The sequence below is a fragment of the Aythya marila genome (genome assembly GCF_965140915.1).
Source record: "Aythya marila genome assembly, chromosome: 17".
Classification (NCBI taxonomy): Eukaryota; Metazoa; Chordata; class Aves; order Anseriformes; family Anatidae; genus Aythya; species Aythya marila.
The window spans coordinates 1,280,012-1,298,716 of record NC_139058.1 but is presented as its reverse complement, the minus strand read 5'-3'; the positions used below and the strand labels follow the sequence as shown (position 1 = coordinate 1,298,716).

Here is an 18,705-nt window from a genome sequence, read left to right as displayed (position 1 = left end):
AACACCCCTATCTGAGGAGAAATGGCCCCAGACTGAGGAGGAATGGCTCCGTACTGAGGACACACGTCCCCTTCACAGCCTAAAGCTCTGTCCCCAGCGCTGGTGACCGAGCTTGCCCAGCCACTGCCTGGCAGGGGGGCTCTGGAAGGGCGAAGGGACACGGGGCTGTGCTTCCCTCAGGGCTGCCGCCGGCCTCGCTCCCGGGGCGGGACTCGAACCCGCGGCCTCCCCGCCGCCACCGGGGGGGGGGTGCAGGTGGAAGGGGCGTGGCCTCCCTCACCCTCTCGGGGTGGGGGCCGCGCGGTGGTGGTGGTGGGGGGGGCTCGGCCCCGCCCACCCCAGCGGCGCCGCGCGGTCGCCTTGACAACAGAGCCGCTTCCCCCCGCGGCCGGGCACTGCGTGGGGGCGTGGCTCGGCGAGGCCCCGCCCACTCCGCCCCGCCCTCCGCCCTGGCCACGCCCACCCCCGGGCCGTGCCCGGCCCGGTCGGCGCCTGCCCGGCGGGGCGCGGAGCGCGGCGGGGCCGGGAGGTGAGAGCGGGCGGGGGGCGCGGGGGGCGCGGGGGGCGCTGCCCCCACCCCGGGGCTCCCCCCACACACCCCGGGGCACCCCCGGGCAGCGCCGCCTGTCGCTGCGGCACGGCTGGTACCGGCGGGGCGGGGAAGCACCGGGGGGGGGAGGGTTTGGGGTGGGTTAGGGGGGTCCCGGGGGGGTCCCGGGGGGGTCCTGCAGGGGGCACGGCCGGGCAGGGGTCGGAGCCGGAGCCCCCCCGGTACTCCCCCGGTGACCCCCCGGTGCCGCAGGGTGTTGCCGGTGGGGAACGGCCCCGGGGCGGCCATCGGGGGTGGGGGGGCGCCGCTGGGTTCCCCCCGTGGGTGGGGGGGTGGGGGGAGGGCAGCCGGGTGCCCCCGGTAACGGCGGGGCCGGGGAGAGCCTCGGCAGGAGGAGCCCCCCCCTCCCTCACCGCCCTTCGTGTTATCTCCCCGTGCCACCTCGGGGTGTTCCGGGGTGCTGGCAGCGGGGGGGGGGGGGCTGGCGGGGGGCTCGGCACGGGTGTTTTTCCCCAAAATCTTCCATTCGAGTGGTTATCAACTTTTCGTGCTGTTTTATAGGGTTTTTGTCATTGTGTTTTGTGCTTTTTCCTGTAAAAATAGCCATGGGGTGTACTGGGGAGTCAGTCTGCGGTGGGTTTTGCTTCGGGATAGGCGAGAGGCAGGAATGGGGCTGACGGTGGAGGCTGCCCCTAACCCACCCCGGTGGGTGCCCGGTTGGACACCGAAGGAATTCCCCCAGTGAGGATCCAGGGTTGGGTCTGATCCCTGCCTCTGGGAGCGGAGGGGAGCGTCCACCCATCAGCAGCTTCATGGTGATGGTCGTGCTGCTCCTCTGCACGTCTCTGCTCTGAATATCGCTCCTTTCCCCAAACATCCCCAAGAACAAAATGACTCTGTCATAGCGCTGCCGCTCCCTGGAAGCAGCAGAAGCCCAGGGCTGCCCTCCCCCTGAAATTCGCCAGCTTGTCATTTTTCCCGTCCCGCTTTATACGCGGCAGTAAATGATGTGACTGCGGTCCAAGGTTGGTGCTCGCGGTGCCATTGGGCTGGGGGAGAAAGGTCGGCGCGTGCCCATCGCCGCCGCTCCGCATCTGGGCTCTGGCCGAGCAGATAGCAAGGTCCTGGGAAGGCTTTAATGTCTGGTAATTGAGTGGTTTATTGCCTCTGTTCAGTGCCGTGCTGCCAGCTGCACGTAGCTTTGATTTTCCTGTTTTAATGCTGTTTCCAACCACGTGCAGCAGCGCTGCTGCCTGCGATGCGAGCTGAGCCCCTTGGGTGTCCGCAGGCTTCCTGCAGGCCTGAGTTCCTCAGAAGAGAGGAAAAATGAGTTACGGCTTGGGAAGAGACTTGGCTGCAAGAATTTCAGCCTCCAAGGACGGTATTTAAGAAGCTCTCCAGCCCTGGTGCTGTGCAGGCTGAGCGCGGAATGGAGACTGTGCCACAAGGAGCACGCGTTCCCCGCGCGGCTCCGGCGTTGTCCCGGGCCCTGCTCCGGTCAGTGCCTTGTTTCCCTGGCTACTAGGTAATTCTGCAGCCCGCCTTGTCGCCTCCTTTCCCCTTCACACGGGCTTGGTTACGGTGAAGTAAAAAACGAGCTCTTTCTCCTTGGAGAGGAATGCGTTGCTGCGCTCGCTGCCTGCTCCTTTTCATGGGGTCGGTCTTTGCTTTCCCTCTGCTCTCGGAGCCGTCTCTCCTCGGGCTGCTCTTCCAAGAGCCATCCGAACAAAGCTGACACAGCTCCTGGTGATTTTTCTCCTGTCTGTGAGTTTCTAAATAGTGGTAAAAAAGCTTCCCACAGGCTCGAAAACCTCAGCGCAGCGGTGCTTGTGGGGATGCCCTACAGGTTGGTGGCACGGGGCTTGGACCTCGTGCTGCCCATGTGCCTGGACGTGTTGGTTCCTTACCGAGGAGTCCCGTCTATCCCCGTTTTTCTCCCTGAGCTGGAAGGTTTCCTCACCTCGATGCTCCACCGAAACCGGTGACTGGGTGCTGCTCCCTTGCCAGGGGAAGTTTCTGCTGCCGGTGGGTTTGTCATGCCGAGCTGCGTGCTGTGGAGGTATTTAAAGATGTGACTAGTGAAAGGGGTGTGTGCGTGCCTGTCTCGCTGCAAGTTTCAAATCCTTGGCATCCAGTTACATGCAGTGCCGCTGTCCTTTTCGTACTTCCAAGCTTTCTTTTTATAGGATGTTTTCCCGCAGGAGGGTATGAATAATGCTGGTTGGAAGTCTTTCACTTCCAGAGTTTGGTAGATTTTCACATGATGCTGTTGGTGGCAGGGAGATGCTCAGTGTTCAGCTTTTCTGCTAGTTTATATCATTCTTTAACGTAGCCACAATCTTTTGGGTCTCCTTTTTCGATTCTTAAGCAGCAAGCAGCTTTGGGGAGGAACGTGCTGTATCTATTCAGAACTTTAAGGTGCTGTTCACGGAGCAGATCGTGTTGTGTTCAGTGGGCTGTTGTAAAAGGGAGCCTGAAGTGAAGTGCTTGATCCTGCAAGCCCGGGCACGACGCTGCAGCGATGCTGTGAGCGCTCTGTATCACCTCTTTGTGCTTGGCGTGCAAGGGTGATGAGAAGCTGGGGGTGTTGCAACGTTTTAGGTGTGTTTTTTGTTTTCTGTGTAGGAATCATCCAAAGGCATCATGTGGGAAAAAGCCACGACCTTCTTGCTTTGGCCTCGGGACCTGTTTAAACGAGGACTCCCTGGTGCAGGAGTGGCCTTTGGCACCGTGCGGTGGCTGTCCCCAGTTTGCAGCACAGGTGTCATAGATCTAGCAGCACAGCTAGAAGCCCTCGTGCTTGGTAAATTCTGGATGCCCCTGCAGCCGAGGGCACTGCCTGCTCCCAAAATGTCCGAGCAGCGTGCTGTTGGGCTGCCCCCTGTGCTTCCCGCGGTGCCGAGGGTGTGCTCTGCCCGCTGGCTTCGAGTGAAATTCTTGGTGAAACTCAGCTGGTAGGAGCTGAACGGCTCATGGGAAAGGTCTGCTCGGGGGGTGAGGGTTTTTGTCAGGCCTAGAAGCGACTCTGTAAACAGCTTGATCGTTTTTAGGCTCCTTCCCCAAACCCACATGGCTTATTTTCTTGCTTCCAACTGTCCTTGGTTTGTTTTGGAAATGTGTGATGCTGGAACTACAGCAAGAAAGCTCTCAAACGGCTTTCTGGGCTGGGTGGGGTTATTTTTCAATACATCTGCTTAAGTAGGAGAAATTTCCAAATTGTTAATACATATTTTGGCAGTTTTCGGTACTTTACAATTACATGGAAACGATGGGGGTCGAACTTTTTTTGTACTGTTCACCTCTACAAACACACTTGAGGACAGGAAGGGAAACGTAACGCTTTTTTTAGGCTGGTGTGATTGTGGTGCTGTGATTTGGGCAGTGTGGGGCTGTGGGGGATTGTGAGCTGAAATTGCTGCTTGTTGGCGTTTCGGGTCCTGTCCTGTGAATGTGCGCTGAAGCCTCTGGGGGAAAATCTGGGCAGCCTTCAAGCCAGTTACAGAGCTGTTCCGTAGAAGTTCTTATCAGTATTAAATGCCCGAACTTTCCATTTTGAGCTATAATAAAGCCGTGGCATGCCTGAAATAAAACGAATGTTGGACTCGCAACAGTGTGAGAACCGAAAGCTTCTCGCTGTTGTAATAATTATGAGTCAGGATGGCCATTAGCTTGCTGTAACAAGTAGAAAAAGATAACCAAACCTGCAGCAATGAGTTATCTGCATGGTTTTCACTTGGAGGGGGAAAAAAAATCCTGCGTGTGCGCTCCAGAAGTTTCTTTAATCAGAGCAATCTTGTAGTTGCCCAGCTCTACAAGGCTGGGGGAGCTCGGTGGGAGGTGAGGACCAGGCTCTGCTGTGGTCTCGGCTGCGTGCCTGACCCAGTTACCGCTCGGCAGCGCGGTCCGTGGTGTGTTGGCATCACTCGTAAGCGTGTGTGTGCCCCTGAGCGAGGCCAGCCCGAGAGCAGGCAGCTTCAGCTTGGCCGCAGGGGCGGCTTGGGTGCACGTAAGATGAATGGCAAGACGGAAGAAAAAGAAATTAGCTGTGTTTTGGGGTTTGAAATGCTTGGGTTTGCACAGTGGAGAGGAGAAGAGGTGAAGAAGTGATGGTGATGATGGTTTTGCTTTGTTGGTTTTTCTCTTAAGTCTAAGAGTTAAAGCCAAAAAACGTTATCCTTCCTTTCTAAGGGTAAAAAGCTGCTGGTATTTTAGTGAAATGCATGAAAATGAGTGTTTGTGTGTGCTTTTGGTGCAAACCATGTTGTCTCCATACACATCAGCCACTGTTTATATTTTTGCAGTGGCTGTTTTTCTGGTGGTGGTGTTGGTTAAGCACGTGCCTTCTGTGCCTCTCATCGAGTGGCGCTAATAACTGGGCAGCTCTGGTATTCCTGCCGATGCAAACGTGGGGTGATCAATGTTGGTTAGCGCTTGGAAGACACAAACAGGAATGGAATTTAAGCCGGTGTTTATTCCTTTCTTTTAATGAGCTCAGACTCCAGCTTGGATTGGAGTCTGGCTGCCTTCTGAATTCAGCTCCAGTATCAGTAACTCTTGGTAGGGAGCGAGTGGTGCCAAAGCCACAGAGGGATGTTTATCTGCCGCGCGTACGTTCAGCCATACAAGGCTTTCGATGGACAAAGCCCTCTCATCCGTAACGAAAGCATTTGGCCCAGCAAAGTCGTATGTTTTAAACAGGGCTGGAATTTCTGGCCACCATAATTGCGTTTGATTTTCATGAGAACGCTCTGAATTCCTCATTGAGCAGGACGAGCAGGGATGCCTTTCTAAAACGGGCATTGAGGCCCGAGCTGTGCAGTGCAGCTGGTTTGTTCCTTTACTTAGCGACCTTACAAGAAATGTCATTTTTGTTGCTTGTTGTCAAACAGTGCTCTGACTGTGTCGGTGCTTTCAAATGGCAGATATTAGTATAATTTGCCCTTAGAATATTTTAAGCACCCTAATGGTTACCTTAAATATCATCCTATCCTTGCAGTATGCATCTATGAACAGTATAGAGTTTTTTTTTTTCTTGCATGTTATATTTCAGCCTACGATAGCAGTTGTGTTTGAGAAAGTAGACTTTGTGATTTATGCAATTAATGTGAAGTATTTCTAAATCATGCTTGAATGTGCGTGTCTTGTAATTCTTACTAGTCAGCGTTCAGTTTCTTCTTTACAATAGAAAGGTTTTTAAGAGTATTCCATCTCTGTGGTTACCACTTGTAATGAAGAAGAGATTAAATGGACTGGTATGACTGCAGGAGGGTTTCTGGTACTAGTTCTGATCCTGTCACCCTCAAATGCAATTTTGCATAGTACTGAGAGGTTCTGGGTATTGCTCCGAGGTTGTGTGTGGTTGCAGGAGAGGTTTCCACGTCTCTGAGCTGTTCTCGCTAAACTTGACGGGGCAATGGATGTTTTCTGGTTTCCTTTCTTAGCTGTACTTGAATCACAGCACACATAGGAGAGGCTCATCGATAGTTGCGGATCAGCGTTTTGGGAAGGTCAGGGAAGCTGGTTTCTGCATGCTGAGCATTATGCTAATTCGGTTGTTAAACGTATTGGAATTGCGCTTCCTTTGGCTTCTGCAGTGCTTGCAGATTCCATCAGAGCCTCTGCTCGGCGCTCGGGGTGCTGAGGGTTAGCTCTGGGCAGGGAGAAGCCGTCTTGTGCCTGGTGCTGCCATCGGCTGTGGGAAGCACGACCACGGGGCTGGTTTGTACTGAGGTCCTTACTTGAGATGTGCGCTTAAACAGTGCCGCTGCCAGGCCAGTCTGACACCTGGAGATGAGAGCTAGGAGAGGCAGGAGCCTTGCTTAGGATGAAATGTAATTTTTTAAATTTTTTTTCGTTTTTATTTTTATTTTTTCTGGAGGAAAGGACTTTATTTTGGGATACAGGGCACCTGTGATGATTGAATTCATGGATTATGTGCAGACAAAAATGAAATGAGATTGTGTCTGGAAGCAGATGTGTAAGTTTGGTCCAGTTACTGACTGCCTCCTGCGAACAACGCGGAGCCTTTTCTCTTGTGTTTGGTCTTGAGTCTAGGAGCATGTATTAATACTGATTCCTAACAGTGTGTGCAGTAAGTACCTTTAGAGACTTGGTGACATCTTAAAGCATTTGAGATACGTGTTTAATGTAATGATCGCGTATGCTGTTGTCTTTGCTGGTGTTGGACTGTGACACAAAGTCAAAGAGAGTTGATTTTGAATCCACTTTTCTGCACTGTGGATGCATGGCTGACTGGGATGGGTTTTGCACAAGCCTGGCTCTATGTGGAGCAGGTTAGGTTATTTTAGGTTTCTTTGTTTTGGATGGCTTCAATTCCAGGTTAGCGGTCTTTCAAGTTGCTGCGTTTATGGGTGTTAAAAATGGTTATTTTAAAGTTAAAAATCCTTTCTTCTCCTCTGTTTAGCTTTGCTCTGTGAATGACTGTGCTCTTATGCCTGTTGCATCCTTTCTAACGATGTGAGAAACCTGGACTCGGTGGCGTTGCTCCCGGTGAAGGAGAAGCATCATTATACCTTGCGATGGCTGGAGCCTTTACGTGTGCTTTTGGGGCAAGACTTCTTTTACTTTTCTGCCTGCCTCCTGCTCATTTCATTCTGGGTGTTAATTATTGCTTTACAACCTTTGTAAAGGTTGACCTACACCATTCTGCTTGTGTTGGCTCCTTGAAGTACTGAGACAACTCTTCTGGAAGGCCATGTCTCAGCATCCTGGTAATTGCACTGGTTCCAGCAGGACCCAGTTGCTGATCGGAGCACAGAAAAACCTGTAAGTGTGGGAGGGGCACCCAAACTCAGCATTTTTGAGAAGATCTTTAAAGGGTGTAGGGGAAGGTGGCAGCGAAGCAGATAGCAGGTTAGCATCTGGAGAGGGGTGGGCTGGTGAGAGCCTTCCTGCCAGCCCTCCTGTGCGTGTGTCAGCCAGTAAATCTCTGCATTGTACGTGTGTTGTTTGACAGTCTGCACCTTTTATTAAAGGTTTCTCTGTTTTATCTTCATTCTGATGTGTTACGTTCTGCGGCTCCTGTGCTTAAAACCTATCAGAAAGCTTAAAGGAGTGCTGTGGGGTTGTGGCACAAAAATACCCGTGCTCCCCATCCCGGTGGGACTGTGCTCGGACACCCGTGCTGTGTTCTGTGTGCTGCTGCTCTGCTTTCTGCCCCCCTCCCAAATGTGTAAGGCTTTATGAGACTGAACTGTTGACTTTCAGTTAATTGGCTATTTTTCCCTGTCTGTGCTTTCTTGAGCATATAAGGAGATGGAGGGAGTTGTTGTAGTCACAAAGCTTCCAGATAGCGTGCTGACCAGTAATTCATTACAGGCCTTGATTTTCCTGCGTAGCATCGTGTGTCTGAAGAACGAGGCAGTAAACAATGGCCAATGTGTAGGTTTTGTGCTGTCAGAGTTCTTGGCTTAAATGTGCTTTTGTTCACAAATGAGAAAAAAACAGGTCTGAGTCCTCACGGTCATGCAAAACTGCAGTGCCCTGTTAAATTTGTGGCTGCTGGTGGAGGAGGAAACTCCTTTGTGGGCTGCTGCTAACGAGGACTTGCTACCAGGTAATGAAAGAAGCAAAACTCCCAGTATTTCTGCAACGGGTAATTGCACTGGTGGTGGTGGGGAAGCTTAGGCAATTGGTGTATGTGGACAGCTAGATGTGACCGTGTGTGACAGTGGGAGCCTTATCGATGGAGCAGCAGTGGCTCCCCTGACACAAATGTTCTTTGCTTGGCAGCCTTTTTGTGGTACACAGCTTGGGGCAGGTTACAGATGCTGGATAGGAAGCGGCACCCTGCTGCAGTAATAATTCCTTCCCAAATTAACGCTGTGTTGAATATGTGGGGCAGAGGTCAAAGAACTATCAAAGCAATTCAGTACTTTGAAATTTTCAGTAGAGCAGATGTTGACATAGCATTTAACATTCTCTTGGCCAAAATCTGTTATTGAGAGTTTAACTTTTATAACAGTATTTTATTTTGACTCAAAATAGATCCACCCCTCTCTCTCTGGTCTAAATTTATTTTTGATTTTTAGTGGACATGAGTGGAAAAATCTAAATCTGATGCTCATGTCTATTTGAGTTTTAATGGCTCTGTCTATATACTGAAAGGCATAACAAGTGCAAAATTAATCCGGTTGAAGATATTTTTAATAACTGCCTTGTTCAAAATCAGGTCATCTTTTAAGTACAGCATTCGAATTGCTGCTATAGGATCAACAACCTGGGAGGACTTCATCAGGCAGCCTTTCCTGCATTGTCCATAGTGCTGGGCAGGAGACTGGTGTTTTGGGGCTGTGTGCTGCTGCCCTGCCCTGCCAGGACTCACGCTGAAGCTGGATTTTCAACATGGTCTTGGGCCATTGCTGGGTGTGCTGGAAAACTTCACTCGGAGGTGATGCCGATACCAGATAAAATAAGTCCAACTTTAATTCTGCTGCTCCTTCCATTTCGTCTTGAGCATTTTTGGGCTCTGGGGTCCATGCATTAAAAAAAAGGGCAGCCACAGAAACTCCCCTGCATTCCCACTCTCAGAAGTGCCCACATTGGCTTGGCTCCTGCCAAGGGGGGAGGCTGGTTCTGGACGTGTGCTGCGACTCCTCGCTGTCAGCCACCAGGAATGCTGCGAGTCGAAATTTGCTAGGTGGTGCCTACGGCTTTTCTCCTTTAATGTTTGCAGACAGCTCAGCTGCATCCTGTGATAATTGAGATGAATCCTGGAGAACCAGAGCTCGGTGCGAGGAGCTGTAAACACGCAGTTGCCCTGCTGCTGAGCCTCCGAATGTGTGCTCGGGACCTGCTGCCTGCCTTGGTATCCCAACGAGGGCAGCGAGGTCAGGCTGTGGCGTTCCTTAATGCCAGCTATTTGTCTTCTCTGGCTCTAACAATGAGGTATCATTCCCGTCTGCTTCACATGGGTACAGTTGTGGTACAGTTCTGTGGCAAGCTTGATCTTTAAGACAAATTCCTACGAGTTACAGGAGCAGCCTTGGAAGCTGCTCGTTTGCTCACAGAAGAGAGCAACCCGGGCTCCTCTTCAGGCCTCCAGGCCCAGCCCTGCTTCCAGCGGGGCCAGCGCCATGGTTCTGCTGCTTGTTCCTCAGGTAATGTCCAGGACAAATATTTGGGGCTTGAGTGTGGTGGCTTGTTGGCCCAGCTGGGCTACGTGGTTCTGTCATGAGTTACGCAAATATTCGAAAGGTGGAATGGTGAAATTGCTCCTAGGCAGTCCTGGCTGTCAGAGTCGAAGGAGAATGTGGTGTTAGAAGCAAAATCCACAAATGTTGAACACAGAGCTTTTTGGTGTGTGATTTTAAGGAAAAAAAAAATAGCAGAACACCAGCAAGTGAAGGCATTGAGTGGTATATACCTAACAAAAATATGCAGTGGCAGGTTTCGCTTTTGCTGGGTGAAAGCTTTAGAAGTAGCACAACGTGTTACGGCATCTCGGCTCCAAGTCTTTTGTGTGGTTTGGGCAGGAGTCTTTCAGCTGATGGTGGTTCAGCCTCAAAATTCATTCTTCACGACAAGTGCAGATATGAGCTAAGTGTAAACGTTCCTTCTTTTCACTGAAGCATAGGACCCTTACTGCTCAGACCTCAAATCTAGGTGTCGGTCACCCCCTGCTATACATGTGCAGGACGGGGCCTGGCCTCCTGCTGGCTCCGCTGGTCGGGGCCGTGACGTTCCCCTGCCATGGTCAGGTCCTGTCCCGCCAGCCAGGTCTGCCCCAAAGACCTTTTCCCGGGGTCAAGTGGTTTCCCCTCTTTAATAAACATTGACAGTAGCTGTAGAGTGACCCGAAACAGCTGGCTTTGAACCTTCACAGTAAGGACAAATCATGGGGATTAGAAAAGGAAGAGCTCTCTTCCTTGTGGAAAGTGTATTTTAGCTTTGCCCAGGTGTTCTGCATTTATATATATATTTTCTAATCTGTCATTATTTCTTTATGGTATTCTCTCCCATTACTTTTTCCTTTGTCCTCTGTTTTTATGGGTGTAGGTTTTCTTCAGATGATTAAAGTGTTGAATGACCTCCTAGGTTGATGAAGGCAGTGCTTCAAGGCAGGTAGCTTCAGGTTTTCTTAATGTTAAATGCTGGATGAAACTACTTCGTGCTTTTCTCTGTATGCTAATACCTTAATCCCCTTTTCAGGAATCGTGTGAACGTATAAAATACACAGCATTCATAAATCAGTACTGGAAACTCCAAGTTAATCACAGAACAGGCCAAGTTGGTTATCCTTTCTGAAGGTGGTTTCCTGGGCAGGGTCACAGATGTGCTCTGCAGCACTGGAAATCCTGTTAGAACTTGAGGAGGAAGATCCGAGGATTATGGGCTTGTCCTCTCCTAGCAACTCCTCTGACACAGGCACCTGCCCCGCGCAGAGGCAAGCAGGAAATGTCTTCTCACATCGTGCTATTTCTGTAATGCAGTGACCCTCAGAGGCTCAATTTGTACAAAACGATCTGTTCCCTCGGATTCCTTCCTGGGCGCACAGGGCGATGTGTCGGGTTTATTTCTGAAGGCTCCGTAGCCTTTGCTTGCAAGGGGTAGCTCTGTGAAGGCACTTGCCTATTTTTGTAACAAGTGGGTGGATTTTTTTTTCTTAATAATCCAAAGCCCACAGATCTGTTGTGCTCGGACCTCTGACCTGTGTGACCCAAAGGGGCCTGCACGGATCCATCTCATGAGCAAGGCGAGCGTGGCACCTTTTGAAGGTCTCATTAGTTTTGCCTGTTTGCATACTGGGTGGCAAACAGCCAGTGTTTTACTGCGGGGATTTTCTGAGGGATATTTGCTCCATGAAGTAAGCAGTATCAATGGCAGTGTCTGTGTAGTTTTGGAGGAACCTGTCCCAGCAGTCTGGCTGTTGTCTGTAAGGTGCTTGCAGCAGCGGACGGCTCTGAAGGCAGTGATGCTGTGAACGAGATGGAGAATCCAGGGCCCAGACCCGTGTTTGTTGGCACTGGGATTGGATATCCTTGTCCTTTGTCCTCCCTCACTACCAGGAGGACGAGAAGTGTGGACAGCTGGAGTAAATCTGGTCAGGTGTGGGTGGTCTCCGAGCTCCTTTTACTGTCGGAACTCGGTGTGGAGGGCGGCTTCCTGGAGGGAGGCTCAGCTGGAAGGATGCCGGCCTCTTCTCCGGCCTCTTCCCCATCCCACACAGCCCCGTGCTGTGGCCAGCTCGGTTCCCTGCTCATCCTCTTTCAGCCACGTCCATGGGACCAGCTCGGGGCTGCAGGCTGAGGACCCAACCCAGCGTGGCCCTGCCTCATGCCCCGGGGCCGTGGGTCCTGCTGCTGACGGTGTCACGCTGGATGCGGTTCTGAAACAGTTCAGGCCAAATCTCCTCCCTTCCAAGCAAGGTCACAGAGGCTCCAAAGTGGTGTGAGTACATTAGCATGTGATTAATTTCGTTGTGGTATGCAGCATGGTCAGATGACAAATAAGACAAATCTGAGGATTTAACCCTCTTCCTCTAGAATCTGTGCAGAAAAAGTTATCCCAAACAAAGTTTGTTTTAAATACAATTAAACGTGGAGTTCAGCTTCAAGCACAGAGACTATGTTGTTCCTACAAATTAATATGTAACTTCCTTCTGGATAATAATGATTCTGAACAGGTTTGAAGAGAAGTGCCAGGTCACAAACTTAACTCTTTGCCCTCTGTGTGCCGGGGCTGTAACCCTCACTGCCTTTCGGGGCTGCAGGCAGAATAGAGACCTGAAACAACTGACCATGCTCCTGTAAGAGCATTGCTTTGACTATTGTTTCATCAGTTCCACGGTCAATTTGTCTTGCTTGTAGCAAAACCTGATCATTAATATTTCATCTGGTATGCAATGCAATTGCTTCTGGAATGTCTTTACATGCTAAACTGCATCTAATGTTGGGGAAGTCATTTGCAGGCCTTGGTTGTGGGTGAAACGCATTTACAAGGATGAAACCTAAGTGAATATTAACAGGAGTCGAAGCAGACCACAAAAACAAATGTTTGATGACTTAAGCAAACAAAGCAGCACTTTCTGAGACCTGCTGGGAATACCGACCTTCCGCACAAACATGCTCCTAGCCTGGCTTCAGCCTTACCAGTAATTCACGTTGTTCCTGCTGAATGTCATCTTGTGTTGGCAGAAATCAAGATTTTGTTTTTGTTCTCTATTTCAACTGCTGAAAGAATTGGAGTTTCTGAAAATACCCGCCCACTAATGAGCCAGGTGGAGTCCCTCATGCAGAATGCTAGCTGGAAATGAGAGATGACTCACTCGGGAGGGTAAGGATGCACAGCATCTGATACCAAAAAATAATGATTCACCACAAATTCAAAGCGTTTTGCCTTTGGATAAGGTTTGTTCTCGATGGGTCTCGTGAGACTCTCATAGCAATTTAGCTCGGTGGAACTTGGAAGGGAAGAATTTGCTCTGAAACTCTCAATGAGATGGTTGTGGAGGATGAAATTATGGAAGAATGAGGTGTAATGAGGTGCTTGTGTGGGTCAGAGGAAATGCCTAGCGTGCTCTTTCAGCCTGTGTGCCCTTGGCTGATCTGTTTTCAAAGAGAACAAACCGGCAAAGATGATCAGGGCTTTTCCTCCTGCTGCAAGAGTCTTGCTTTGACAGAGTTGATCATGGCAGCGAAGATGTTGTCCATAACTGTCTGCAGGGCCATATGGTCACACTTAATGTTCCGAGGTATCTTTCTGCTGGGAATAATAACAGATTCTTCATTCAAAATCGTTTGACCCTACTGGGGGGAAAAGCCTCCTGGTGGAGAGGAGCAGTGGCGGATGCTGCGTGGGGGGAGGAACAGCAGAACGAGCAGGTGATCATCCAGAGCCACATGAAATGGTTTTGAAGGGTGAGATTCTGAAACTGCTTTTGAGAAATAACTGGAGACGAAATCCTCTAGTTCCAGGTCTGTTCTGCCCCCTGTTCTTTTCTTTCTGAACAGAATATGCACATGCTGGAAGCAGACTAATGCCTGAAGCATCGCTGCTCATTTGTGGGTGTTGTGATTTGTATAGATACACCTTGTCTAGCCACTCTTAATATATGATGTGCAAACAGTGTTAAAAAAAAAATTATATGGGACTGACAGCTTTGGAAGAGGACAATTAGAATAATATTTTTTTACACAAGTCATCCCCTCCAGACCAATCTTTTTGTCTCCCAAATTCAGCACACTCAAGGGTGGCTGCCCCTGCCCTACCACCCTTCCCATGCAGTTTGACTCAGCTATGGACGGTTGCATTTTTCCTTTGAATCCCATTTTAACATTGTGTTTACCTGATTGTCTATATCAATTAATTGCCCTGCTACACCAAGAATGTAGTCTTAGATTTATGTTGTCCATTACATGGATATACCAATTATTTAACTTTAAATTTATGATTTCGTTATATAAATGCTATTTCCTGTGTAATTGCCTGTTACATGCTTGGAGTTCTTGATGATTTGCTACCTGCTTAACTACCTTCCTTTGTAACATACGTTAAAATATGTAAACTATTAAAAAATAAGGTGTAAAGTTGTCCCTCTAGCACTGAGCTGCCAGCACATAATCGAAAGGACACTTGAAAATATTTCTGTTCTTTTCTGCATGTCTACATCTCAGGGAAGCTTTAGCAAGTGATGATAGTTATGCAATTGTACTGGCAATAGCAATTAGAGATTTATAAGTGCTTGTAAACGCAGCTATTTATAGGATGGCACTCTCTTTAACAAAACACTAATCTTTCTCTGCAGTGGAAGAAAATGTCAGGGTGGAGTAGTTCGGTCTTGTGTTGGGACTGGACTGTAGCAGCCAAAAGAACAGTGCTCTGCCCTTTGTTTAAACCAAGGGCTTTAAGCAGCCTTGCACATGAGGAATGGAGAAGGAATGTTTTAAACTGTGCAATACTTTCAGATATTAATATTGAATATCTATGGGGCTTTGTGGGTCAGGTCTGTCTTGTGAGATGTGGAATTCTTATTTCCAGATCTCAACCTGTAAATAAAAGCTCCTTGTTCTATTGAATCTCTTCTTGTGAGTCAGGGGCAGGAAAATTTTGCTGAATGTTATTGCTTGTTCTTACTTTGTCAATAAATATGTCCAGGAGTACTTTTTAAAAAATAAAGCCACTTTGGCAGTGTTGTCGTTAATACTTCTTTATGAGAGACCCTGTCCGTCCTCTTAAATATAACCGATGGTTCCCATTTCAGTGCAAGGTGGTGCTACTAGCACGAGTCAGGCTTAAATCCAAGAATAGGAGGAGACTTTTTGGCCGAATTAGTTGCCCAATTTACTTAGTTATCAAAGTTTTGAAAAAGTTGTTTTCCTCTGTGCATTTTTTTGTGCTATAGTAAGCCTTATGTTCTGGATAGCGTTCATGCACACTGCTAAGCCATTTCTTTTTTAATACATGCACAGTAAGTGATGGGATTAAATAATTAGCTGGGTAGATCCTATCAGCGACTCTCCAAGTGTTGCAGGAAGCAACAGAAGGATGGCTGCTTAAAAAAGCTGCCTTGAATTGCTGTAGGCTTTGATTCCAATATGTAGCCATTGAGGGAGAGAAAAAGTGATTATTTTTTTTAAAGCCCAAACAAATAATGGAGAAATCTTCTGTAGAAGGAGTGAAATAAATGTACATTGTACAGAGGGTGCTTGGATTTGTTGCTAGTAGCCTGTGTGGCTTGCTGTATGGGTAAAACCCTGGCAAGCAGACGAGCCATCGCTGTTGGCTGGTGCAGTTGTGCCTGAAGAAGGAAAACGTTGTGTTGCTTTGGTGGGTTTCTGATGGAGCATTTTTAGTGGAAACAGCCACAGTCACTGATTAGAGCCCAGCTTTCTGATTGCTTTCAATTCTCTAAACTGGATTTATTTCTTTTAGAGCAGGGAAGCTTTCCCTGTGGAATTTGTGCTTTCCATCCCTACACAAGACAGATGAATTTGTTTATCTGCTGGGAGGCTCCGGGACCCGTTGCAGACGATATTGCTTTGTATCATGTAAAACATCCTTACTTGTGAGCGAGGAACTTGGCAGGAATCACGTGATTTGTGGTGGGTGGAAAAATTATCTGCAGGCCGCTGCTCCCGTTGTCCTAAGAGGCTTAGGGGAATTACCGTGGGTGTAAATAACAGCGCTGCGTGCGCCGCTGGGCATGGCGCGCCGGGCAGGCTGGAGCGAGGGGTGATGTGTGGAGCCCTTCCCTCACCAATATCACCCGAATTATGCCATGAGGAGAGGAATCCACTCTGATTTCTGCTGAGCAATGTTACTAGTGAAGACCGGCTGCTTAATGAAAGCCAAATGAGTAACGGCAGCACCTCGGGGCACTGAGGGTTTAAGACTGAGCACGGAGGGGTCCACGTGTGTCCGCTGTGGTCACCGAAGCCAGGGAAGGTTCCCAAATACTTGCTTTTGGGAACGCACTTTGGTTTGAGACAGATGAAGTGGAGCAAGGGAGGAGACCGGCCAGCACGCACCCTTCTTGTGGCGAGCAGGCAAAACATTAGAAGTCATCTCGGTGCCGCGGGTACGTTCGTGTGCATGGGCAGAATGTGGCAGCAGGGAAGGGGAGGAAAGGGAAGGGTGGGCATGGGCAGGGGGGCGCGGGGCACAACCTGTCCCCACGCTGGGGACACGCCGGTGGCTGTGGCAGCGAGGGGTGCGCGGTGACAGCAGGCACCCACGTGGTGTCATGGATGCTGGCAGCGTTTGAGATTCTCATGTGAGTTGGCTACAGTTGATTTTTTTTTTAATTTCCTCAAATTCTGTGAGTGGCTATGTTGACTAGCTAGTATGTTGCTAGAGAGAAGCAAATTTATCTAAACCAAGGTGTGTGCCTCAAAACTGAGGTGCGATGAATAGTGTATGTTACACGCGACACGCTGATGGCACGATTCCCCTTTATCTGTTGTACAGTTTCTTGAAGTTCTGGGAGCTTCATAACTTATAAAAATATACCCTGTTTTGCATATGTTATCCCCAGAATATTTTGTTGTGCCTTTCTGAACGCTTGCCTGTTTGGGGTCGTGTTTTTGTTGTGGGGTATCTGAGTAATACAAATTGAAAGCCTGGAAACAGCCTTCATGAGGTCATGTAGAGAAATGGGATTTCAGCTGTGAAGCTGAAGTGTAGTGCAATAAAACTACAGAAAAAGTATAACCAGAAAGGGTAAATTGTGCTGTAGGAATGGTGGCTGGAGAGCCGTGTCGCATGCTGTTAGCAAGGATTAAGTCCCACGTTGTATATTTGCCGCCTTGCGTTCCGTTGAGGATCAAGTTTTATTCCATTTAAGAAGCTCTGTGCCGCCTCCTTCTTTTCCAAAGAAAAGAACTGTGCTCTGACACAAACAAGCACACTCGAGTCCTGCACCTTGAGTTTTTGCTTTGCAGTATTTTCTGTTAGCATCGTCCGTTTTTCAGCAGGAGTTACTGGGCTATGTTTAGAGCACGACTGCTCCTCGCAAAGCTTTTTCATCCTTGGAATGCGAGAGCATTTTAATCGGATTCTGATGGTGTTTCTTAGAATAAGGAGTGGGAGCGGGAGGAAGATTTCATTAAGATCTGTGAGATCGTGGAAGGAACAGATTGATTCGGATAAGCTGATGGGGTTAGCAACTATTTTGGAAAGAAGAGGTCGTGGACTCGAGGGGACTAGCGCAGCGTGTGTGTAAGTAGTTGAGACAGAAATTCAAGGGGATTGAAAGATGAAAGGGCCCTGGCAAGGTGAGCGGAGTTTGTTGGCCTGCCTGGGAGATGAAGGCACAAACGCAAGGGACAAAAATAAATCTCTGCAGTTTGTGGTGCAGTTGTGGTGCTGCTCAGCTTCAAGGGAAGCTGAAGGTGAAACAACTGCTCTAGGTGGCAGGCGCAGGAAGGCACCAGTCCGGTCTTTTAAATATTCACATGCACAGAAGATCCACATTCCACAAGACCCGAAAGTACTGATATTTGTAAAGTAAATGCACAGAGAAATGGATCGGGAGAGTGACACTGTGTGACGCTTCTTCAGAGACCACCCAGAAGTGGACAACACAAAATAGAGACCCTGAGTGAACGATGATGAAATACAGCCTGAGTTTTTCCTAAAGACTAGGAATATGATAGCTTTTAAAAGAAAAAATAACGCATCTAACCTCGTATCCACGTGCATTGGCTACAAAGTTTAAATATTTTTTTTATTAGGGAAAAATTTAAACAGAAAACATTTATCGGTTACTGCTGAAATCTTAATTGCTGCTGGTTTTCCCTCACCTCTGCAGTAAGAATGTATTTAAAGCCAAAGCTAATCTCCTGCCATTGTTCGGGAGTTATTAGAAAAACTGCTTTGTCATGGTAAAAGCCGTGTTTAGGCTGAAAATCAGCCACTTGAAGGTCAGCCTTCAGGTAGTCCTTCACGTAATGTTGTCACAAAAAGGAGCTTTACAATAGAAAGTAAATTACAGTAATTGAGATTACAGTAACACAGAGCTCAGTGTTTAACCAGTGATTGACAACACTTGAATTTGCAAACAGTACTCAGTGAAATGCGGATTTAACTGTGTTCAAATTTAACATCTGTCTATCACACAGACCAAATTATTTACCCTTCACAGTTATGCCAGGCTTTAAGTGATAATTTCTTGTTGATTCTTTAGTAACTGGAAGTTAAACGGTCTGATACTCTGTACAGTTAAATCTGGTGGCTTTGTTTCAAAACAAGAGTCAGCTTTTTTCCTTGAAATACCCGGGATTTTTGTCTCCTGTGGTATTACCCATGTAGGTCTGGGTGTGTGCCATACCAGAACCTGAATGCTCTTTGTTTATTTGCAGGAGATGTCTGATCAGTGTTGCTGAAGTGATCGCTGTCCCCTGTCGTTAATGTGATTTTGGCAAGCTCTGCTGTTCACTATGACAAGTGGATCGGCTCGGATAGATCAGTTGCAGCAGAAAATGCGAATTATGGTAAGTAGCAGCAAAGCTTTTGGAAATCTGTAGAATATGCATTTATTTCTGTTTAGTTGTAGGCCTTAACTAATAAGTAATAAATGACATTTTCAGTTACAGTCATCTCCATACTTTTGTTAGTATGAAAGAATATAGGCAATGCATCTCAGCAGCTATTTCTTTTATAAGTTGAGGTTTATATATCAACACCGGGAAGCCTGC

At 48.5% G+C, this 18,705-nt stretch overlaps 1 protein-coding gene across 2 annotated transcripts in view; it reads left to right on the top strand.

The window, feature by feature from the left end:
• Positions 1 to 466: 466 nt before the first annotated feature.
• The window catches only part of KIAA1671, a 70,175-nt gene continuing 51,936 nt past the window's right edge, over positions 467 to 18,705 (top strand). The window contains exons 1-2 of one of the 2 annotated variants that reach the window (XM_082773787.1): positions 467 to 529; positions 18,370 to 18,501. The gene's annotated coding sequence lies outside the window, so the exon portion shown is untranslated. Of the gene's footprint in view, positions 530 to 15,944; positions 16,089 to 18,369; positions 18,502 to 18,705 lie in introns of those variants that run through there. The other variant, XM_082773788.1, reaches the window with a different exon arrangement.